The sequence below is a fragment of the Megascapheus bottae genome, chromosome 7, assembly GCF_031878675.1.
Source record: "Megascapheus bottae isolate mThoBot1 chromosome 7, mThoBot2.hap1, whole genome shotgun sequence".
Lineage (NCBI taxonomy): Eukaryota > Metazoa > Chordata > Mammalia > Rodentia > Geomyidae > Megascapheus > Megascapheus bottae.
Window position 1 is genome coordinate 79,727,911 of NC_143515.1, and position 23,972 is coordinate 79,751,882.

The 23,972-nt window shown below is 48.5% G+C and overlaps 1 long non-coding RNA gene across 1 annotated transcript in view; it reads left to right on the forward strand.

Moving 5' to 3' along the window:
• The first annotated feature begins 4,154 nt into the window (after positions 1 to 4,154).
• Positions 4,155 to 23,972, forward strand: part of LOC150061123 (uncharacterized) — a 93,499-nt gene continuing 73,681 nt past the window's right edge. Inside the window, exon 1 of the long non-coding RNA XR_016536196.1 lies at positions 4,155 to 4,224. This is a non-coding gene — a long non-coding RNA (uncharacterized LOC150061123). The remainder of the gene's footprint in view (positions 4,225 to 23,972) is intronic.

Sequence of the window (23,972 nt, forward strand, 5' to 3'; positions counted from 1 at the left end):
GGGTGGTTGGTTCTTCCTGAAGCACACGGGCGGGGGTGAGGGGGGATCAGTTCCTGGCTTTGAATGGCTTTCTGCCATCTTTGGTCGTCCTTGACTTGCAGAGGGTCACTGGGGCTAAATGCAATGTATTGCTTCCCAAGTTCCTCTGTGTGTCTCCATCTTTGCATTCCCATTTCCTCTGGCATAAGCACACCATTTCCACTGACAGTTCATGTTAGACCCTCCCCGAAATATCACATTCTAGCTGCACCATTCTGCCGACACCTTGTTTTCAAATAAAGCTAAACTGGGAGGCAGTACAAACCCAACCTATCATTTTGGGGAGACCCAAATCACCCATTACTCTTGGGTCATCTATTTTTTACTTAATTTCAAGCTACTAAGTTATATGTGAAGAAGTTGCATGCAAATGACACGCTTGCACTTTAGAGCTGGTAGGGGATAATTTTAAAAGGCAGTAAATAGCAGGAGCTCTATTTATATGTTGCCCTCTGTGAAGGCCCCCACCCCCCCCCAATTTTGTTCTGGCAAGAAATAATCATTTCTTCCTCTGTCATCCTTTAGAAAGTTATTTAACTCCCCCTTCCCCGCTTTCATTTATTTGGTCTTGCATAATCGTTTCCATGGGAGATTTGTACCCAGAATGGAGAGATTTCCATTGACTTTTATTTGTTCAATTTCTTTCCTCATAACTCCCTACTTCTCCTCCTACCAGCCTTAAGCATTTTAGTTTCTAGAATGTTCTTATACAAAGTAGATGGCCAATAAGCACATTTGGAGTTAAAAATGGCCTTCATAAAGTGAAGGGCGGTTATCCTGATCAATTATCTTGTTGTGCCTCATTGGAACTCTTGAACCGCATTGGGCTTCTGGGGTGTGCAAGATCTCATCGCCTCTCCCTGTGTTCCTCCTTGTCTTTCCTGTGGTTGGCAGAGGAGGTCCGAGAGCCTGTGCTGCTACGTGTGCCAGCACACAGTCTCCTTAGTGGAGCAGAGCCTGGCTGACCTCTGGGGTGGAGAGATGCACTGCCACAGAAAGTGGCCTTGTTCATTGGGGATGATTCATGCCTCTAAGCCTTGGCCCAAGGGGTGGGTGGATGTTCCGAGAATTGTGGCTGAACCTCCAGCCACCATGAACTGCTCTTTCTGGAAGTGCCAGGCCTTGTTTTCCCACCTACATTGAGGGAGACTCTTGACTGAAGTGGTGGGGACAGCAGGAGTTTGGCGTCTTTTGTCATGATCATGACTTATTTGGCCTTTATTAAATTCTCATTGTGCCTTTGGAAGAGGCTGTGAGTTTCTAGTTTACTTTTAATATTTTTGTTTTCTTCACATTCACTATGCTGTAACAAATGTCTATTGCTACGTTTATAAACAGGGTTAAGCAAAATAATGACTACTTTTTTTGTCCTCTTTCAACTTCTCTACGTTTATATCAGGGTCAGCTGGGTCAGCACCTGATCCTTTACAATTCCGTCAACCCGGGCAGTTCTGATCAACTTCATTAGGGCCGAGGCAGTACCGATGCCTTCTCGACTTTCTAAGGAGAGAGTTCGTTTAGAGGGCTGGCTGGGGCAAGAGCCTCTCCTTGTAGACAATAAGCCTGGGGTCTGGGGGAAGTCTGGAACTGTGAGTCCCTGTGCAGGCAGCGGGGGGGCCACTGGCCTCTCACTTCATTTTCAGCACAATGGGACAGAAGTGGCATGGTTGTCTTGAAATGTGGCTAAAGGATTTCTTAAAGCATTGAGAGAAAACTTGGAAAAATCAAGTAAGGACATAGCGATATGAATAGTGACTTTATTTATTTATTTACTTTTGAGTTGCATTTTGTTTCTGTTTTATTGTAATTAATAGAAGGATTGCAGTTATATTCTCCAGATAGAAGGTGCATTCCGTCACATTCATTGATATCCCTTCTCATGTTCTTGAGTGACCCATATTTACGAAGCCCCTTTTCTGCCAGACACTTTACATTGATTTCATAGCATCCTCCTCGTCATTAGATTTTTAAATACCTGTTTTGTACAACGTGAGGAAACGGAAGCACGAAGCGGGTGGGCTCCTGCAGCTAGAGAGCTGTGGAACTAAGGGAGGGATGACCGACTAGTTCTGCCCTCCTTACTGCCCCAGGGCTCCCAGGCTCCTGCAGCTTTGCCCTCCTCTGCCTCACTCAAGAGGGCAGGACATTGCTCCCCATCACACTTTCACCAGGGACAACACCTCATGCGGATGACGCCTGCCAGCCTGCCGTGCGGCGTGGCACAGACTCACCGCTGAACACACCAGCTCACTTGGAACTGCTTCACGCAGTGGCATCAAGGAAATATTCCATCTCCTTATAACAAATGACCTTTTGTGAGTTTGAAAGAGCAGCGTACAAACCAGTGATTCAGTAGCGAAAAGCAGAATTATTTATTTTTGAGAAGACTCACTACCCACCTGCAGCTCCCTTCCGCTGGACCCCTCCCTCAGACTCAGACTTAACCACAGCGACTTGGAGGGGGTAAGGCATAAGGCCCTTGTTAATTGCAAATTAATAGTGCCAGAAAAATATGCAGATGGCACCTGAAGTTGGTGGTTGACGGCATCATGCTCTCCTTCTCACTTCCTTTTCTACAATGAATTGTGCAACAGGCAAAGTCCCAGTGTCTCACTTACTTATCCAGTTTTCTTGTAAGCAAAGAAGGCCCAGGCCTTCTTTGGTGGATTTTGCTGCTATTATTATTATTAATATTATTATTATTTGTGCAGTTCCTGGGACTTGAACTCAGGGCATAGGCACTGTTCCTATGCTGTTTTTGGCTCAAAGATAGCACTCTGTCACTGAAGCCACAAATCTACTTCTGGCTTTTTGGTAGTCTGGTGGAGAAAAGGGTATTACAGACTTTCCTACCCAGGCTAGCTTTGAACCATGATTCTTAGCCTCCTGAGTAGCTTAGATGACAGGCATGAGTCACCAGAGCCTGGTTTTCCTTACTAATTTGAACCATTTTTAGGCTTTGATAGCTTAAGGGACACAGGCAAGTCTCTTGGGGGCAGGCATGCTGTGTATAAGAGATAGTATTGGTTTAGCTAGGAACATTTGATGCATTTGTTTGCTCATCCACAGCTGATCAGTTATGCAGCCATGTTGTAGCAGGCTTCTGGGAACATTTATGCTTTGGTTGGCATGTAGATTACATTCATCATCAAATAATTTCTTTTCCTTTCATAGCACATTTTGGTACAGTTTTTAGTGGTGGCATGCCAATAGCCAAAGTCAACTTAGTAGATGCAAAATCCAAAATGTGTACGACAGAATTATCATTAAACCAAACTGAATGAACCAAGGAGTTAGAAGGAAAACCCTTTCCCAACACCTTACAGTGGATGAGAAGAATGCCTTCAAACATCTACTTTCAACAAGTTTGACATTGGCTATGTTAGCACCTACTTGGAAAAATAAACCATAATCCAGATTTTGACCAGACCATAAATTCTCAGGACATATGATAGATCTGCAAGTTTCTTTACAGGTTACAAAATACTTTTGCCCCTTTGGGCATAGCATTTTTGTTCATTTTATTAATAAAAAGGAGTACTCGTGACTCTTTACACCATACAGGGTGCACAGTCCTGGCTAGTGTCCACGGAAATCCTACCTGTCCACAACCGGAGCCTTTCCCTTGACTTTGACCATCTTCCTCTGGAGGGGAGCCAGGTCAGAATCACGTCATTCTATTAAACCTTTAGATCTAGACAAGTAATGGAAATACAGATGGTTATTCTTATGATTTTTTTAAACATTAAAACAGTGAGAAGACAGTATAGTAGGAAGGATACTTTGCAATTGGGTCTTCTCCTGGGCTAGTAATATGTCATGTGCCCTTCTTCAATGGCACCTCCAACTGGTGCTTTCTAGTGTGTTGTGCTACTGCGTGGAACCTTTGGTAGGTTAGAGGGATTCAATCAATGCATTTCTGGCTTATGATCATTTCTTCTCGTGATAGGTTCATTAGGACGTAACCCCATCGCCACTGCCGAGCGTCTGTGCTTTCTTGTAGTAGCAGCCATTTCATCATCTAAGAGTGCACAAGTCCCTGCTCAGATCTGTGTGTGCTCCAAGCAGGAACACACGCCCAGGAAGCTGTGGGAGCTGTTGAAGCTGGACCCAGGCCAGCCTGCCAGCCCAGGGACTGTAAGCTCACAGGAAAGCGGTGTCTAACGAGGCAAGCAAGGTCCTCAGGTAAGTGGTGGCTGTGTCATGCATGGCTGCAGCACTGACACCAGGTTGAGACTCTGAAATCTGGGAAGATGTAGCATCCGCCTCCTGGCACAGGATGGACAGATCATGTCCACCTCTCACCATGCTAAAAACAGCATGCGATCACTCCTGGGCGTTCCTGGTTGGTGGCTCTCCTGTAATTCAAAATGCTCCTTGTTCTGAAGGCTAGTGAGAACATACACTTACACTCTGGGCTTCCCTCCAGCGGGGTGCCTCTGGAATGCCCTTTTCCACGCACCATCCCTCCAAGTTCCTTTCCAATGCGCCTCTCGTTTTGCTGTGTGGGTGCTCTGGAACCTTTATTCTCCCTCCTCCCCAGAGTTGTTCGTGGTAAACTCTCCTTCTTGGACCACGCACTCCAGGTGGCACTGTGTGGGAAGACTGCCTTTGAGGCCACTTTGCTTCCGCCAGCTGAGCTGTGCCTTGATGCTTGTAGGGGCTGCTGGACCCCCCGATGTGCAGTCACAGGGAATGTGTGGGCCTCTCTACCGGGTCCCGCACACGTTCACATTTAGATTTCAAACGCCAAGGGCCAGTCTCAAAGGCCCTTGTAAAGGATACCAGTTCTGTGCATTGAATCCTTCCTGAAGGCAATGGTGGAGTGGGGGGGGGCTGTGTGGGTGTCCAGGTGTTATTGGTGGTTGGCTTTCCAGATGTGCTTTGGTTTTTGAAGGCAGTGTCTAAAATTAGGGTAACTGTGCAGTGGAAGAGCCATGTAGAGTGGCTGATCATAAGGAAGGGCTTATTAGCAAAGTAAAAGTATACCTTCAGGAGCGGTGGGAAAGTGGAGAAGGACCAACTGTCTAGAAGCTGTAGGGGGTTGGAGTTCACCCAGACGGGCGAGGTTACTCAGCGGTATGGAGCTCAGGCCCTCCGCAGGGGCCCTTCTCTTGTGGTCCCTTCACAAACGCTTCCACAACAATGCAGTGGCTGCCCAGGTCTGGGAGGAAGCTCATGTGTGAATCTGATTCCCTTTCCATGCCCAGTGGCATGGATTCCCCAGTACAAGGTCCTCTGGAGGTCATTAAGGCCTGGAGGCCCAGGTCTCACTTGGGTATGGGGTGTTTTCTCAAGAAATGAAGATGCATGGACCACGTGGGATTTCTAGAATGGGATTTTGTAGTCCAGGACACTTCCTGCTCATGCCAACCTATCAGCCTGGGCCCATGAAAGAAACCCAGCTGCCTGTTGAATTCTAATGCAGAATGAAGATGAGGAGCTAAGCAAAGCTGGGTGCCTTGCCTGCACCTTTGACAGTCAGGGCCCGAGGGAGCCTCAGGTGTAGTGAACACGACCCCAGTGGTCCATGCCCCGTGGCTAGACACAGACAGGGTCTTCCCAGGCCGTGGTCGTGCTCCGCTGGGACTCTCCGTCCACTGCACTTCTTACCATGCTGCTTCTCCATGCAGGCCTCCAGGGCTCTCGTGGTCAGAGGAAAGAGGCGCTGCTATTGACGTGCAGGTTTTCAAGACACCGATGGAGCAGGGGTTGTCACCAGTGCCGCAGGGCCACCGTTAGGGAGGAGTAGGTAGAGTGTTGCTGAGACTTGCTCTCTACCAGCAATGGTGCTTACTTCACCCAGGTGACGCCATTGAGGGAAAACACTGGAGAATGGAGGAATGGCTGGGAACTGAGAGATGGAGGGAGTTTGGTGACGTGGGGACGGTGCAGCACTGCTGAGCTGGCGAAGGGTGTGCCCCGCGGAGACAGTCTTCTTTTTGTCTCACAGACGGTTTTCTGTTTTGCTCAAGAACGTGCACGGGCTCCACCTTTTCACACTGTGCCCTGAAGATTTCACTCACTGCTCCCTGGAGCAGCTCCCCTTCTCTGGAGGGTGGCGTGTGCTCTAGGGCGAGATTGTCAGGCAGCCTCTCCAGTTTACAGGAGGCCTTGTTGGAAAGGCAGTGACAGGTCTCTTATGCCCTGGTCTTCTGTGTCACCCAGGACAGAACCATGCTGCTTATGCCTCCCCCTGGGATTAGGGCTGGGGTCAGGCACCAGGGACTTTTAGCATTCCCGGGGAGTGACGCGACCCAATAAGGGTGCTTCCAACGGTTTCATTCATTTGACCTCTCTTTGGAATGACTGAGCTTGTCCTTTTCCATGGCTTGGGAGCAAGTTGTGAGCGAGAGCTCCTTCAGGCCCGTCTGGGGCTACACCTGGGAAGCTGATGGTGGCAGGAAGGGGGCTGCAGGGCACAGTGGAGGTACAGGAGGCCTCAGTGTAGACATGCCAAGCCATTCGCTAAGATTCTAGTATCCTTGCTACAGGAGAGCCCTTAGCAAATGTCAGGGGTCTGAAACGGGAAGTCTGTTTGCATGTCCATCAATGGAGTCGCAGACTGTGGCCAAGTGATTTCAAATGTAGGGATTCCTTTTGATTGCTGGCATAGTTCAATACTCACCAACTCCTTCCTTTCAGGTTCAGATCCTTCCTTATCATGGCTGAGTAATTATTAAGCAGAGCATAAAAGGAGGCATAATTAATCATTTGTTCAAGAGGCAGAGCCAGTGCTCTTTGCTTCTTGCCTGTCATGGTGTCCAGTTCTTCCCAGGCCCACTCTCCATGGGCATGTCAGTGTGACCATTATGCCAAGGCCACTAGGCAACACAAACAGGAAGTGGGAGGCATCGTGACAGCCACTGGCAGTGACAGCCACCACGCTGACTGCGTGGAGTGTTTGGACCTCACCCCCTTCCCCGCAAGATGGAGTCTCTGCTTGTTACTGTTGGCAGAGTTGATTAAGAAATGAATGCATGGAGCTTAAGATCCCACACTGAGTGGCAGCCACCATGTGTCTCCAGGTGATCTGTTCTAGTTGCATGCACTGCCCGCTCTGGTTTCTGGCTTCCGATGCTAGGGTAGGTCTGGGTGGGACGCTGGGCCACAGTCAGAGATGGGCCTGCGTGAAAAGCGTCCCCTTCCCCCTGCCCCTTCCCATTCCTAGAGTGTGACAAGGTTTGGGGGTACGAAGGTGCGTCCTGAGGTCAGAGGCCCCTGTGGGGTCGGCCTTCCTCCTGCCTGCGGCAGCGCTGTGCTCAGCACGAGGGCTTTCTCAACCCTCTGGAAGACAGGGCCAGCAGACCAAAGGAAGCCCTTGGAGCCCCCTGTAACTGTCCCAGGGGGCTGGCCAGAGATGAGCACTCTGCCAAGATGAGGCACCACTTCCCAGCCTGCCCCAGTGGTACTGTCTGCACCAGGCCACTGTCAGGCCTTTCTAGAAGTGAGTTTGAACATAATGCAGTTGTGCTTCAGAACATGCTGGAAAGCCCCCAATCCAATGAGGAATAAATACAGTACATGGCTGTAGTTCAGCTGCTGATAAGGTTGGCAGCCCTTTGCCTGGGTCAGGCTGCCTTTCCTTAGTAGTTATGTAAAATTCAATCAGCCCTAAGTGCTCCCTCTTCATCGACTGTAAGCTCAGCCAACAGCGATGATTCCTGGCCTTGCAGAAGTTTCATTGCGTCCTCGGCAGCTGCCTTTCCATACTCGAATTAAACTGGAAGCCTTTTTTTTTTTTTCTTCTGACTGTAGGGAGGAAAAAAAAGGTGCCACTGGGTTGAAAAGCATCATCTTACTAGCAAATTAAGAGATAGGGGTCTCTCCTGTTCACTCAATGCAGAGGTCACAGCACAGGCCTTTGTCCGGAACCAGAGGGATAATGTAGGTTTGGAATATCAGGCATGCTTGCTTCTGCTCCATGTACATTTCTAATTAAAGATCTGAAACTAAAATGGAAACTGGTACTTATTTGCAAATAACAATGCTGCTCTCCTTTAGAGACACAAACCACATTGATTACATTTTTTCCGTATATTTTTATTGTAATTAATAGAAGGGATTGATTACATTTTTTATGAGAATTTATAAAGATGCCCAAGGAATAAAAGTTGTGCTCATGATAGCAGAGCGAACGATGAGGCGATTTCTAAATAACACGTTCAGCCTATTCATGGTTGCTTAGATTACAGTGCTATCGCTTCAGGGCCTCTGTTTGGGTTTAACAACAGAGACTGGTGAATTAATACAGCCATAATACGGCTGAGAGCTGTGTCACTTACCAGTTTATTATTCCTCAAATCCAAATCCATACATATCGCCCCCCATCTCCCCAGGGTTATGAACTAGATAGGGAAGCTTCAACGCTCTGCCAAAATAATCTCTCATGGTCCTCTTTCCTCTGTGTAAAGAGGAACAGTCAGCACATCTTCAAGAGTCCTGAGTTGAGGAGCTGGTATGTCCTCCTACCTTTTTTCTTTCACCCTACTACCCTACAGAGGAGGTGGAGGAGGAGCTCTGGTTGCTTGCCCTTCTCCAAATCTCAAGTCATGATGACCCAGCTTCATTTTCCAAAAGAATACTGAGCTAGGAAAAAGCATTAGGATGTGAGGAAAACACAGAGCATGCTGGGGCCAACCTAGAATCCCAGCTACTCCGTAGGCAGATGTAGAACTGTAAGTTTGAAGCCAGTAGGAACGAAGGTAGTGAGACCCTATCTCAGGAAAAAAATACAAATAGAAGGCCTGCTGGGGAGGACCAAGTAGGAGAGCTTTTGCTTAGCAACCGTGGGAGACTCTGGTTTCAGCGCTAAGTGTGTAGTGAATCTCCTGAATGCCAGTTGCTTACAGGTTAGCACATTTGAAGCTAAGGGAAGCTTCCCATTCCATGTAACTCATTTCTTCCCTAATTCTAACTTGTGGCTTTTTATGAGTTTGATTAAACAACATTTTATCTAAGCAACTACCTTGAGGTCAGAATCACCCATGGCTTTTATCTTTAGAACTTAGAGCCGGGATGGGGTAGGCAGAGTCTTGATTTCCACGGGTGCTGCCCTTTGTGGGGGTAGCTGCATGCCATCCTTCCTGCTCTTCTCCGTTTCCTGCTGGGTGGTACATGCCCACCTTCATTCTTACCTGTTGCCCAGAAGGACTGTGGAGAAATACATGTGAACATGTGGTGTCCAGTCGTGTGCCAGCTCAGACCTAGCACTGTTCCTTTAGAAATGCTGAGCTGCCAGAGAAACTCAGGGAGTATTTCGGGCATTCTCTGCATGCCATCATGCCACTCCTCCAATCCAGGAAACGAGGCAGCCCGCCCCGGGAGGGAGCCCAGGCTGCTCTCTCAGCGGGCTGTGTGTTGGGAGGACAGAATCTTCACACCTTTCTGAAGCCGGAGGGCGGACTGACGGGCGGGCGGGCGGGCGGGCTAGCAGAGCTGTGAACACATGATGCTCCGATGTCTCATTGCTCAGGACTTCCTGTTTCAGGACACCACCTACATTCCAGCATCTGACTTCCCTGCAGGCTTTATTTTCTTCTGGTTGAATTAATCATCTCTACGCTCTGGGACGGGGCCTTTCCACAGTGCTGTGCAGAGAACATTTGTTTCTTATTTAGACAATCCACGACTGCCTCCGATACTTTTATGGTAAAGCTTTTAATTCCAAGCACTGTTCTTTATATCCATCGCTTTTCTAGAAAGACAGTGGGCTGAAGACACTCTCCAGAATGCCTGTTCAGGGGGAAGGGTGTGCTGTGGTAGACTGTGATGATGTCCCTGTTAGAATGGAAATCAGTCCTAAGGATTTCTTTGGGTCTGACTGGAACCACTTTCATGTGTGTTCATATGGCAAAGCAGTCCCTGAAAGAGGAAAGAAGATTTAGTTCAGCCATCCCCACGGCATGGCTGTGTGGGTCCAGCAGATATCTCTCTGTACGTTTCGATAATTTCTCTGGCCTGAGTTATAAGAAATGAAATTCCCCTTGGGTTTCTCAAGGCCGTGTTCTCTCATTTTCAGTGTAGATGGGGAGCGAGCTGTGTGGGGCTGTGATTTTTGAGGAGATCACGCGGCTATGGACTTCTCTGATTTAAACCTCAATTCTGGTCTTGAGAGGAGGACTCTAAACATCTCTCTGTGCTTTTGTGGTTAAAAAGTCGCCCTTTCAAAGGTCTTTTCTGGTGGATTCTCTTACTGTTATTTATATGCAGAATACAAATATACTCAAGGAAAGCTCCGTCATGTACCTATGGTGCTGGTACAATGTAGATACAGGGTAAGTTCACCTTAAAATGGAGTATTTTCTCTAAGAACGAGCCTCGAATGTGCTTCCTAAAATCACTGACGTCGCAACAGTGGTGGTGCTTATTTTAGTAGAGGTAGAAATCAGGGCATTTTGCTCATTAACAATAGCTTCTTCCCTTAGATTTCAATTCTGGGCACTCAGAGGGATTGGCAAGAACGGACACAGGCTTTTCTTCTTCACTAAAATCAAATCAAAGTGATATTGTTTTCTCTTTCCTCCTCTCATTGAGAAAAGAAAAGAAGGGAACACAATAGATAGTTTGATACATATGGAACTGAAATCAGGATTTTAGGCTTCAGGCCCAAACTTTGGTGATTTCACATGTCATATCTGGCCACTATCCCAGGAGGCAGAGGTGAGAGTGAGCGAGAAGGAGAGGGGGGAAGTGGGGGAGGACAAAGGAGAGGGAGGGAAGAAGAGAGGGAGAAGATTTGTTATTAGTCTTTGGGAAGAAAGCAAGCACTTTAGTAAATCTTCATCCATCTTCATCGTACATGAAAGTTAAGATGAAATGGATGAAGAACCAGAGTCACAGGAGATACACACACACACACACACACACACACACACACACACACACACACACACATATGTATGTATCCGTCCCAATATTATGAACAGTTCTAGGACAGATAGTACCTAGCTGGCCACCATGGAGTGGTTTGGAGAATTGCATCAGGAGAGTGGTCTGTTTGGGGTAAGTTCGTCATTGCTGTCTGAAGCGATTTTGTGGCTCCTTTCCTGGGGGAAGTGCACTCCATCCTCTTTGTGAATGTGTTATCTTTCCTGTTCTCCCCTCCTCTTCCCCCTTTCCCTCCTTCTCTCTTCTCTGCCTCCTTATTCCCTTCTCCCTCTCTTCTTAAGCACATTCATTGTTCTGTCCCTCATCTTCTTCTTCCTCTATACTTTCTTCTTCTCTTCTTTCTTTTCCTCCTCTTCTTCTTTTTTATCTTTCTCCTCCCTTCTTCCTTTTCTTTCATCTCCTTTTCTCCTTTTCTTTCTCCTTTCCCTTTTGCCTTCCGAATCTCCTCTTCTCTTCCTCCTCCTTACATTCTTTCTCCTTCTTGTCACCTTCCTTCTCTTCCACATTCTCTTTCTTCCCTTTCCTCAATCCTCTGGGTGTTTTCAATAGAAGCTCTATAAATCCATGACCTTGCTGTGTCTTGTGACATGGCTTTTATTCTTTGTTCATTCCTTAATTTGGAAAAAATCGTCTATAAAGTTCAGTTTCTTCACCCATACAAAACTATGTAAAGCATGCCTGCCCGGCTGTCATGGGCAGCATGTGGGGAGGGATTTGGGTGGGGATGGGGATGTGGCCACACTCGCCCACCCGCTCATTTGCCTTGTAGCCTCTCCCCCTCATTCCCGTCCATTCCCTCCAGAGACACTGCAGGGGCTTCTCTGTGTGGAGTGCACTGAGTCTCATTTTGTGCTATCTCTCCACCTCCATCCACTCCATCTTTACACTTGTCTAAGGTTTTATAAATTAGAAAGAAGCTAGCGGAGGGTAAAAATTTCCAATAGGCATGCTACAGAAAAGGTTCATTGAACTGTACCAGACACCCTCTCTTTCTGATTCTAAGTGACAACGAGGCTATTTTGGATCCTATCAAGACTAATTACTCTCCAAACAACCCAGAAGTTAACCTGGTGAAATGCTTTCTCCTTATAGTAAAGTCGCCTGTGAATTAGGAGTGGGACCCAGAGAGAGGAAACAAGAGAGGTTTGCCTGTAGTTCTGGGCCAGGTGGGGTTGGCTGTCTCTGCTGGCTCCTCAACAGATTGCCAAGTGCAATCTGGTATGTGGGGCCTGCCTGGAGGAGGACATTGCATCTTTAGTGCTTTGTCTTCGGGCCTCCTCTCACTCCTGGGTATGGCACGGAGCAGGTGCACACGAGTATTTGTTGCATAGGCATCTTGGAACTGATCGGTTTTGTCCCCAATGATTCCTTCCAGGAAGTAGATAGTCCCAAATCCCTGTGGCAGTCTATAGGTTCAATGGCCATTACTTCTTTCTCCATCTCTTTTATTTTTAAAAATAGATGCAATTGAAGCTTTGGAATCCCTGACCAGGAAGGAGAATGAGCTCGATTCTATTCCCAGCCAGCCTTGCCATTGTCTTACTGCCTGGCAATTCATTGACCTTTCTTCCTTCCTTTTCCCCAAGGAATCTGCCTGCTGGGTGAGGACCCCATGGGGGCGTTGGGAGGGTTTTAGGAGAGAATACAACTATCTCAGGCTATAATATGATGCTGCCAACTTCTTTGAGGACTTGAGATGAAAGATGCTGTGTGAACAGCATTGTTATTACATTTTGTTAAAAATATGGATCAAAGGCTGGCTGTACAGTAAGTGCGAAATGTTAATTATTGTTATAATATCATAACAAAGCAGATGCCACAAGGCTTGATCCCATGAGAAACCCTATTATAATAAACCAGTGTGAAATGTACGTAATGCAAGGATATCTGGCAAGGAGGCAAATTTGGATTTGAAATCTTAATAAACAATTGAGGAGAATTTAAAAAAAAACTTTTTCTGCTATGAAAAATATAAGTGTCTTGACAACTCTTTTACATAAAAATAAGGAGCTGTTTTTGCTTCCCCATAGAAAAAAGGCAAGAATATTGTTTTTGCTCTTTCCACCCCCATGAAAAAAAGATATATTTGTGATATTCTTGGCTACAGGAGGGAAAACAAGTAATAATATCCTTCCTTACAATGACCTCTAAAATAGCTGCCTTTATGGAAGAGATGAATTGATGCAGATCTCTCTCTTACATTTCTACTAGAGCTATGAGTAACTGTAATGGCTTTGAACTTTTAGATGAGTTTGCTTTGTTCTGCCTATTTCTCTTTCCTTCCCTGGTGTGTTTGCTTCAGTGACACCGGAGAGTGGATGTGGAGGCTGGGACCTTGGGTGTGGGCAGGGTGGACATGGAGGTAGAGGTGTGCCACAGGTGTGGGGAAAGTGGACATCTCCTATCCCAGGGACACCGGATCACTCGTCTAGCTCCTGTGATGCCAAGGGGATCTCATAACACTCAAGACAATTTCAGCACTGTTGTCAGGACTGGAGGAAAAGAGAGAGCAAAGCTTGTGCACAGGAGAGGTGCAGGGAAGTGGGGGGGACGGGGGAGTGGGAGCTGCCCTTTGCCCAGCTCTTCCCTCCCATCTCTAGTGCCCCTCCTCTGCAGGCCAGTGAATCCCCAAGAACAGAGGCCTAGACTTGCTGAGTAGTGGAGTGGAAACCATGGTGTTCTGTTCCCATCTCATGTACTGCCAGTGAAGGGGCCTGGCAGGTTAATGGCCTAAGCCTCCGTGCCTTGAGATGTTACCGTGTTTGGAGAAAAGCTCTTGACTGGACGACAAGTCCAAACGAGCTTGTGGAAGTGGGCGTATTGTATTGCGGCAAGTATTCTCCGAATGGGAGGTTTAAACATGGAGACACGGCTCTCAGAAAGTACACCGGGCTGCTGTTAACCAAGGAAGGGGCAAAAGAAAGGAAAGCGACTATGCCAGGGTGGGACAGACACTGAAGACTTAAGAGCCGGGCTGGAGATGACAGGAGACAAGCGTGGGTTCCTGGCCCACTCTTTCCACCGCATATGGTGGCCGGCAGTGACAGCCAGTTGTATTGTACGGTACATTTGGGTTGTCAGATACAGCTTTCTTCAAGTAGCAACACAGAGGGAAGCCAGTGCCAGACGGGTCACGGTTACGGACACGAGGGAATAGAATCTCCTGACATCTGTGGTGACAAACACACAGCCGCGTGACTCAGATCTCCACGAACGACTGTTGGCTGCCCATCTTTTTCTCACAAGAGGGACAGCACAGTTTGTATATCAGATTGATTTCACCAATGAACAACTGAAATGGCAGTCTGGAGGATTCACTAATGGTGCCACCTTCTCCGCTGACGGCTGATCCTGCTCTAATCGCACCAGGCACCACACAGAATCCAGTTTGTGGCATCCGTTTTCAGTTTGCTGATGAGGTCCTGGGGAGGTAGAGTTCCCAGGAGGAGGTGGCCCAGGGGTGATGGCTGGGGCTGATTGGGAGCCAAGCCTGCCACCATGGGAGATAAGCTTGGTATGAAGACACCATGCCTCCTGAGGCTTGGGGGAGCCTCGCCTGCTGGGGAAGCAGCCCTGGGGTGTGACCGTCACAAGTACCAATGGACGTCCATGCTTCCTTAGATGCTTGGATAATGGCACTGCCCTGTTGAGAGGCACAAAGAAGCTGCAAAGAAAGCATGTGGAGCAGGGAGGGTCGGGGAGCAGGGCTTCGGTTCCAGAGGCCCACTGGTTCTGAGGAGGTGATGGAAAAGAGAGACACAGCTTTTTCAACCCTAATTGCAGGTTCACTGATATTTGTGATACTTCAGTAATGAGAACCAAAGACCTGAGTCTTTGATGCCAAGAGGATGGAGTTACTGAGCCCACATCCTGTGTTGTTGTGTGTGGCGGTTGTCCCAGCTCTTTGAGCAAGAATCTGCCACCTCTGGAGCTGTGGTTAGATAGAGGGTTTTCCAATTTAAAATGTCCTGTGTGGAAAGAAAAAGCTTATTCACAATCTTACTCAAGCACCATCTTTCTGCCACAGGCCAAGTGAGTGAGGTTGAAGTGAAATGAGAGCCTTGGGGAGTCAGTAATGGAGACTGAGATAAAACGGGTGGGTTTGAGGCTGCACAATGGATTATTGCAACAACTAGCCTGGGAGAAGCTAGAGCAAGAGTTACAGGTTCCATTGTGTTCTTTCCCAGGGGTCCCTGGCTTTGGGCTTATTTATGTAATTCCTACTGGGCCTGCAGACCCCATGACAGACAGGTGCCATGGTAGTGGTGGGCTGAGCCCTGGTCGGGACAGGTGGTGGGCAGGGTGGAGCTGGGAGAGTGAACAGAGATAGGGGTGAGAGAACAGGAGAGCTAGCGCCCAGTCACAAAGCCTTTGTGGGCTCTGGGTAACTTTACTGGGGACTGCTGGCCCCCACACACAGCGTGTGCAGGTAGGGGCATCCATGCCTGTGGCTGCCTTGATTTCTGCAAGGTGTTTAGCGAATGGCACGTCTACATTGTTGAGGTGTTAATGTGGTGTTCCTCAGGGGAGAAAGGGTGTCTCGTTTTGACTGAATTCTTGGCCCATTGCTTTCTTACACACACATAGCTCTTGGTTCCACCCTTCTGTAAGCATCTGACATTTCAGCTTCGAGAAAGTGTATCTTTTTTTTAATTTTACTTTTTGTTAGTTGTGGGGCTTGAACTCGGCCTGGGCGCTGTCTCTGAGCTCTTCAGCTCGAGGCGGCCACCCTACCCCTGGGCCTGGACGTTGTTGGCATTTTGAATGGCCCTAAGGAATTCAGGGTAAGTGAGGGTGGAGGCTAGGTCGAGGTAGATTTGGGTTGTATTCACTTGATTTAAGCACCTAGGAGTGGGGTCAGATGTGTTTTATTTTTGTGGAAAGCTTCAGGAAAGTGTCCTGAAGAATGAGATGCTTGCTTCTGGGCTTCTTTCTGGGTTTAGCAGGGAAGCTGAGCTCTCAGCATACATGGAAGCCAGCTCACAACACGAACAGCCTGGCTCAGCTGTGGCCCAGAACCCTATCCTGCCTAGAAAGCTGGGGGCAGGCATCAACAGCCATTCCAGCACATGGTTTCCGGCCTTTAGAGACCTGCTGCTGGTGCTAGGGCCAGCGGGGTGGAAGGCCTGGCTTGGGAGGACTGCTCGTGGCCAGACACCAGACCGAAGGCTGCACCTGGCCCCTCTCCAGGGCCCTGCATGGATCAGGGATGGCTGGGTTGTGTTGGATGAACAACCCTGGGCACTGTGGCACCCCCAGAACTATGGTGCCTGCCTGTACCAGGCCCTCAGCAGCAAAGGAGGTTCAAAAGTCACTGTTTTCTCCCCACGTGACCCAGTTGGCTGGTGATGAGGACAGACAGCTTCCAAGAGGGAGAGAACTTCAACTGTCCTTCCTAAAGCAGATAGGCTGTCAATTCAAGACAGTGTTCTTACCACCCCCCCCCACACTTCATGCACACACACACACCTTGCACTGAAAATGTCAGTGATCAGCCCAAGCTCACTGTAGAACCTCTGAAGAGAATAGTGATCATGAGACACATTTTTTGGCAGTACCGGTTTTTGAACTCTGGGCTTTCCGCTTGTGTCAGGCAGGCATTCTATCACAGAACCACAGCTCCAGCCCCTCCTCCCTGCGCTTTTTTTCTTTCTCTTTTTTTGCTAATCCTAGGGCTTGCACTCAGGGACTGTGTACTGTCCCTGAGCTCTTTTGCTCAAGGTAAGTGCTTTACCCCTTGAACCACAGAGCTACTTCCAGCTTTTTCTGGATACTTTATTGGTGCTGAGGCTCAGAGACTTTTTTTGGCTGGATGGCCTTCACACTGTGCTCCTCAGATCTCAGCCTCCTGACTAGCTAGGATTCCAGGCGTGAGCTGCTGGTGCCATTCCAGCCCTTTTATACACGGGTACGGGCTTTCTTGAGCCTGCACTAGTTGTAATCCTCCTGTTTCCCATTTCCTGCCGTACTTGGGATGAGATACATACCTCCACCTCCAGTTCCTTTCATTAAACTGGAGTCCTGGGGAATTTCAGTGCCTGGGGCTGAACCAGAGCTGTATTCTTCCAAACTTAGTCTCTGAGGAACAAGGATCCTTGGAATGAGACATCGTGCCTGGCTAGAACCTCTTCTTTCTTCTTTACTTACAAAGCTAGAGAAAGTATACTAAAAATTCCTTGTTTCAGGGACTTCCAAATCAAGTGCATTCGCTCTGCAGGCCTCTGCAGAGTACTTTCTGGGAACTGGTGTGTTAGCTCAGTCTTGGCTAGCAAGTGAGCTCGGCATCCTGGATGACAGCAGAGTGAATGGCATCTGAAAATGAGGAATCATCTGTGTGGATGAATGTTTATTTGAAATTGGATAGGGAAGGGGGGAAAACAAGATGAGGGGTGGGGGTGGAGGGAGGGAAATGGGGACCAAGACATGAGAAAGTGTATCAATGTATGTGAAGTAAAGCACCTTCTATCTGGTGAATATAATGTAACCCTTTTAGTAATTACAATAAAAATATATGAAAAAAAGAAAAATAAAGGCTGATATTAAACCTAAAAAATTATACAAAGGGATTTCCATTGAACGTATCTTGTTTGTGAGCACGATGCAGCTATCTGTACCAGTGCCCCCCTTTTCATCATTCTCCCCATCCCTCCAAACCACTCAATTTTCCTCTTTTACTGCATTTGCCCACCTTTCTCTCCATTCACTTGGAGGATAGCATGGCCTCCTTTTGCTAGGAAGCCTGAGACATCTTAAGACTCTGGGAATTCCTGGAGGCAACAGGGCCTGCCTGCTAGTGCTCAGGGTACCTTTCTTCCCTCCTCCCTCCCTCCCTCCCTCCCTCCCTCCTTCCCTTTCATTTCCCTTCCCTTTTCCTTCCTTCCTTCCTTCCTTCCTTCCTTCCTTCCTTCCTTCCTTCCTTCCTCCCTCCCTCCCTCCCTCCCTCTCCCATTCCTTCCTTCCTTCCTTCCTTCCTTCCTTCCTTCCTTCCTTCCTTCCTTCCTTTCTCCCTCCCTCCCTCCCTCCCTCCCTCCCTCCCTTCCTTCCTTCCTTCCTTCCTTCCTTTCTCCCTCCCTCCCTCCCTCCCTCCCTCCCTCCCTCCCTCCCTCCCTTCCTTCCTTCCTTCCTTCCTTCCTTCCTTCCTTCCTTCCTTCCTTCCTTCCTTCCTTCCTTCCTCCTGGCTGCCATCTGCAGCCCTCCTCTAGGCCCTGCAAAACTCTCTTGCCCTTATCTGCAGAGGTAATGGAGCAGCCTGGTATCAGAAGTTCCAGGCGCTCTCTGATCTCCTCAGGACCCCTGGATCTGGATGATTCACATGCCTTCTCGTACCTAGGAGCCTCTGCCACGCCAGCTTTGTGCCAGGCTGACTGGACTCCACATGGCTCACCTAGGGGGATATTCATACTGGACAAAGGGGAGAGCAGTGGCCCAGCCCACTGATGGAAGGTCTTGGCCAGTCCCAGCTTCTGGCGCTGTGAGCTGGGCCCAGTACACATGGCAACCGCTTGTGAGCCCACACTGAACTCGTCCTGCCGGTGTCGCTCATGAGCTCTGTGTGGACTCTTCCAGTACGGGAGGCATGGCTCCACACACTTGTGTATCTGCATGGGGTAGCTGGGTGGGTGGGGAAGATGCAGAGTGGACAGCTCTGTGCTGGGGGGAGGGTGGTGGCATTTATAGCTGCTGTCCCGGGGGCGGCTGTGAGTGTAAGGGAGGGAATAACCTTGTGTCTGAGGGGATATGCAGCAGGTCATGGAGGTATCAAGTTCAGTGCCAAACCTTCTGTCCCACCAGGTAGTCTCGAAGCAAACGTAGACAGGTGGATTTGGCACCATGGGGTCAGAGAGGCTGGAGATGCGGCCTTGAAGGACCTTCTCACCGTGTGGGCTGAGATGTCTCTCAGGCTGGGGGCTGGGGAAGAGGTTGAATAGGCAGACAGCCCTGCGCCTGCCATGTGGGCAATCTTACCGCATCTGTCACTGGGGTTGATATGAGGGGCCTGTACCCTCTTCAGTCCCACTGGCCCGTGTACCCAGCACTCCACGCCGTCAGTGGGCACTAGGCCTTTAGCACGGGGTGTGTGACCTCCCTACAGATGCGACATTCAGTCCCACATGCGGCGTCTGCAAGGGAAACCCCATCTTGCTATTTCAACTGTGATATTTGTACCCACTCAGAAGACTACGCACATGGAAATGACAAACCAGTATATTTGCCTTTTTTATTTTTTGAAAAATTGGCCCTTATAGGGCATTAGCACAAACATTGCGCATTAGCACAGATTGTTTTTAAAACACTTGAAAAGATCCAAACCCTCCTGGCTTGAGGGCCAAGTGCATTGGAAACTGTGTCTGGAGTTCCAGGAGCTCCATGTGGGTTTGCTGTAGGCACATAGAGGAAATGAGCCACTTGGAAATGACCTGATCCTGCAGAAAGGTGGATATGTGGGTCTGCAGCCTCTCCACCATGGAGAAGACCAGAGGGCCTGGCGGGCTGGCCCCGTGCAGGCACTGGGGGAGAGGAAAGGAGGAATCTGGAGCCCCGAGTTTGTTCCCCAGGCGATGCTCCAGACATGGTCCCTAAAGCAGTGCTCAGTCTGTGTCTTCCTCCTTTCATAGTTTCTCTGGGGCTGTGGGGCAAAACCCAAACTCCCTCCTCTTGGTATCTCTCTCACTGGACTCACAGGACTGTCCCCCAAACTGTGCTGGGCCATTTCCCTCGCCTGTGCTGTCCTTGTACAGTGGGAGGGCTGAATCTCATGCTGGCTGTCTCCATGGCAGGTCGTGGTCCCTGCTGCCACATTTAGCACCTCCTCTCTGGGTGTTTCAGATGTTGGTGGCATTTTACCTTGCAGGCTTCTGGCCCAGCACACCCACCCGTGTGTCTCAGCAGAGACTGGGAAAGAGGAAGGCTGACTGAGGAGCAGGCAGCGACTACCACCTGCAGGCACAGACTGGTCTTAGTTCCAGGTGGTCGTGCAGAGGAACATGTGGTCTTTTCTACTCTCCTTTGAGGAGCAGCTCTGGAAGGCTTCCTGTTGGGCCAAGGTCCTGGGGCTGAGTGGAGCAGGGTGGATGTCAGGAGATCTGAGGAGCTGGAGAAGGACAGGCTAGGGAGGTGGGCTGTGGAGCTGCCTTCTAGGGAATGGAGCACAATGGGGTCTGGCCCTGGGAGGTTGAGGCTCAGAGCCTCTTCACCTGTGACGCTTTTACAGAGGAGAAAGGAAAGAGCTACCTTTAAAAGCTAGTTTCTGTTTCTGGCTTTAAAACTATGGTTCTCCAGAAGGCAGAAAAAGGAGGATCCTGATTTGGGATCAGCTTGGAAAAACATCACTGAGATCCGATCCCCCAAACTGGTGGTTCATGCATATAATTCCAACTACTCACAATCTGAGGCTGGCCTGGGTAAAAGTGTGAAATAGGTGGGGCCCCGAGACTGGAGGTGTGGTTGGCGTGGGAGTACCAAGCTGTAGTACCATGCAGTGGTCCACAGAACGAAAACCTTATGGTCTGCATTTGTACCACACACGCAAGTGATGCTGAAGCCACCGGTTCTCTATAAACCATCTTCTAACATCGCTGAGGCGAGAACACACTACCTCTGGGTTTTGGACAGTTGGGGAGAGCGCCTTCTGGAATGTGATTAAGGCCTGGCTTGGGGGAGGTCTCATTCAGGGAGCCTGACATGGAAACAGATGAGGTAGAACGCTGAGGCTCCATGGAAGGATTTAGTTCTCAAAGGGAAACTCCAGTAATGGGAACTTCAGCTAAGAATTGTGTCCAGACATTGGGTGAGAAGTCAGCCTGGAGCTCTACCCTGTGAACCATCAGGATTCTTTTGGGCTCTGAGTATCAGCATCAGGGATCCTGATATTCTGGTTCTTGGTTGCAGATCCTCTGTTTTATACCCACCCCATCGGAGAAGGAGAAGAGGAGGCCTGGAGTCACCTTTGGAGCTCTTTTCTTGGAGGACCAAAGAGTAGGCAGCTTAAAACAGTGGGAATGTGTTGTCACTGCTATGGAGGTCAGCCAGGAGGCAAATGTCACAGGTCATTGTGTCTCTGGAGGGCTAAGGGGAGGATATCTCCCCACCTCTCCAGCTTCCTGGTACTGCTTGATATCCTTGGCTTGCAGATGCCATGCTCTGCCACCCCCCACCCCCAATGTCACATCGGTCACATGGCTTCTCCCTGGCATTCGGTATCCTTTTTTTATTGTAATATATTTACAGGGGATACAGTTATATTCACCAGATAGAAAGTGCATTACTTCTCACACATTGAAACCCCTTCTCATGTTTCGGTATCCTCTTCTTAAAAGGACACCCCTCGGGCCGGGAGTTTGGCCTAGTGGTAGAGTGCTTGCCTAGCATGCATGAAGACCCAGGTTCGATTCCTCTGTACCACATACATAGAAAAAAGCCGGAAGTGGTGCTGAGGCTCAAGTGGTAGAGCTCTAGCCTTGAGAAAGTCCAAGGACAGTGCTCAGGCCCTGAGCTTAAGCCCAGGACTGGCAAAAAAAAAAAAAAAAAAGGACACCCCTCAGGTTGGACCAGAGCCCACCCTAGTGATTTCATTTTAGCTGCAGACTCCATTTCCAAATAAGGTCCTATTCACAGCCCCCCGGGGTCATAACCTTGCCAAATCTATTTTAAAGGCATGATGGCCAAAAGCGGGAGTGCAAGCCCTTCCATGCCTCTGCCATGGCTCAGATTTTGGATGTGACAGAACTTCTGGGAGATGTGTCAACCCTCGGGGAGGTTATAATTTGGGTATTTTATGAGGATATAGTGACCCGAGCTGAACTTGGGCTTGCTCTGGTTGTGTCATGAGTGGTAGTACTTCCTGCACTGTGTGTCAAATGCATTACCTAACTCCACTGGTCCCGGGGCCAAGTCTGTGTCACTTATGGGACTCAAGTCTGGCTGGTTTAGACCAAGCTGGGCTTTCCGTGAAGGGAGGCTTCACTGTCAGAGGAAGTGTCCGTGGGCTCTGGGAAAGACTCCTGAGCAGTGCCAGAGCCTCCGTTCTTCACCAGGGCTTGAGTAAGAGCGATGGTGACAGCCTCCTCTTGCTTGGCCGTTGCTGTGTTTTAGACCTGGGGTCACGTCCTGGTGTCTGTGCGATCATAAACACCTGGTCCCTTACAGCCGCAGCACTTTGTCTCATTTTTAAAGATGGGGATGGCAAATTTAAAATTTAAATTCTTTATGAACAGCAGAGAGAATGTAGCTGTAAGAGTGTTTCAGACCGTGGTGTTTTAAATGAAGGTTAATTTTCTGATAAAGTAGAAGATGAAGGAGGAATAATCTCCCCACACGCAGGCATGGTTTAGAATACCACAGCTCAATTAGATGCTCTGATTGTGCAAACAATGAGCCTCATGTCTGGTTAAACTTCTCCTTTTTGAATTATGAAGCTTTTCTCTACTAAGATTAGCAGGGATATTAAGGGTACAACAGATAAAAGATTCATTTGAGCTACAAGGGAAATGACAACTTGAGATGGCTCAAAACTAAATGAACTCCCTAAAACCCCCACAGTGTATTCAACATTATTAAAAATTGTCCAGTATAAGAATTAACTCTCAGACCCAGAGCACAGAAGTTATTATTCTTTGTTTGTCCTCCATAAGATATTGAACACCTTTTATTCAGTGGAAGCTTGCTTTGCCCATACAGAACTATACCTTAAGCATTCAAGTCAGGCCTATACCCAGTAGTATTTGAAAGAAATTTCTAGAATACAGCATGTTTACTCTATATGAATAGCACTGGGAGAAAAGAAAAGCAAAGAGTTAGACTTTTCTAATTTTTGCCACAAAAATTTCAGCCAGGCATTGGTGGCTCATGCCTGTAATCCTAGCTACCCAGACTGAGATCTGAGGATCATGGTTCAAAGCCTGCTAGGGCACTAAAGTCCATGAAACCCTTATCTCTAATTAACCACCAGAAAACTGGAAGTAGCGCTGTGGTCAAGTAGTAGAATGGTAGACTTGAGCTGAAGAGCTCAGGAAAAGTGTCCAGGACCAGAGTTCAAGCCCCATGACTTGACAGAAAAAGTTTTGATAACCCAGAGGCCTGATATAACTACCTATTTTTCATTTTTATTCAAGCTCAAGTCTTGAGTGGGTGAAGTCCCCAGAGGAAAAGCACACAAACACTTGTGGACGATGAAGTCCATATTTACTAAACTCTAAAGGGCACCCAGAACTGAGAGGGGGGGATGCAGCAGTGCCTGGGATAAGGGCTACCTTCTGATTCCTGAGTTGGAGCTGGGGTCAGGCCGGGGAGAGTGGAAGACATTTCAGGCAGAGCAATGGTCAGTATTTTGGCAGATTCTGGCTCCCGAATTTGGGTCAATGCAATGAATTACTAAAAGTGATTGTAGAAGAGACATCATGTAATTTCAGAAAAGGGAAGGAACTTATTGGGTATCAGTTGCCCTCATACCTCCAACATAGCTAGGACAGAGAAGCCAGGAGCAGAAGAGTCCTTGAGACTCCATCTTCCTAGTAGGCAGTAAAAACTAGTAGAACGCCAGCCAAGCAGATAAGCCAGCCCAGTGACCATGAGGCCCTGAGTTTAAACCCCTGCAGAGAGAAAGAGAGACTGACAGAGAGAGGTGGGGGGAGAGGCAGAGACAGAGACAGACAGAGAGACAGAGACAGAGACAGAGGCAGAGGGAGACAGAGAGAGACTCTGAGAAGCACTGTCCAGGTACTTTACCCATTGCTTCTCCATCTTCTAAAGTGAACCAGGTATTTTCATTTCAGAGTGAGGTCCAATGGTCGGGAGAAAACCAGTGGCATAGCCTCCATACTCTCTGTTAGCTGTACAGTTGAGGAAAAACAAGTCTGAGGGTCTCAGTTTCCTGTGTGTGAAGCAGGACTTTGGAAAGCACCATGAAAGGTCTAGCACTACGCCAGTGCATGCTTATAATCCCAGCTATGCCTTTGGTGTGGGTGGAGGAGGATTGTGCCTCTAGCTTGGCCCCAGGCAAAGTGTATAAAACCCTGTGTCAAATCAAACAAAAATCCTAAAACAAG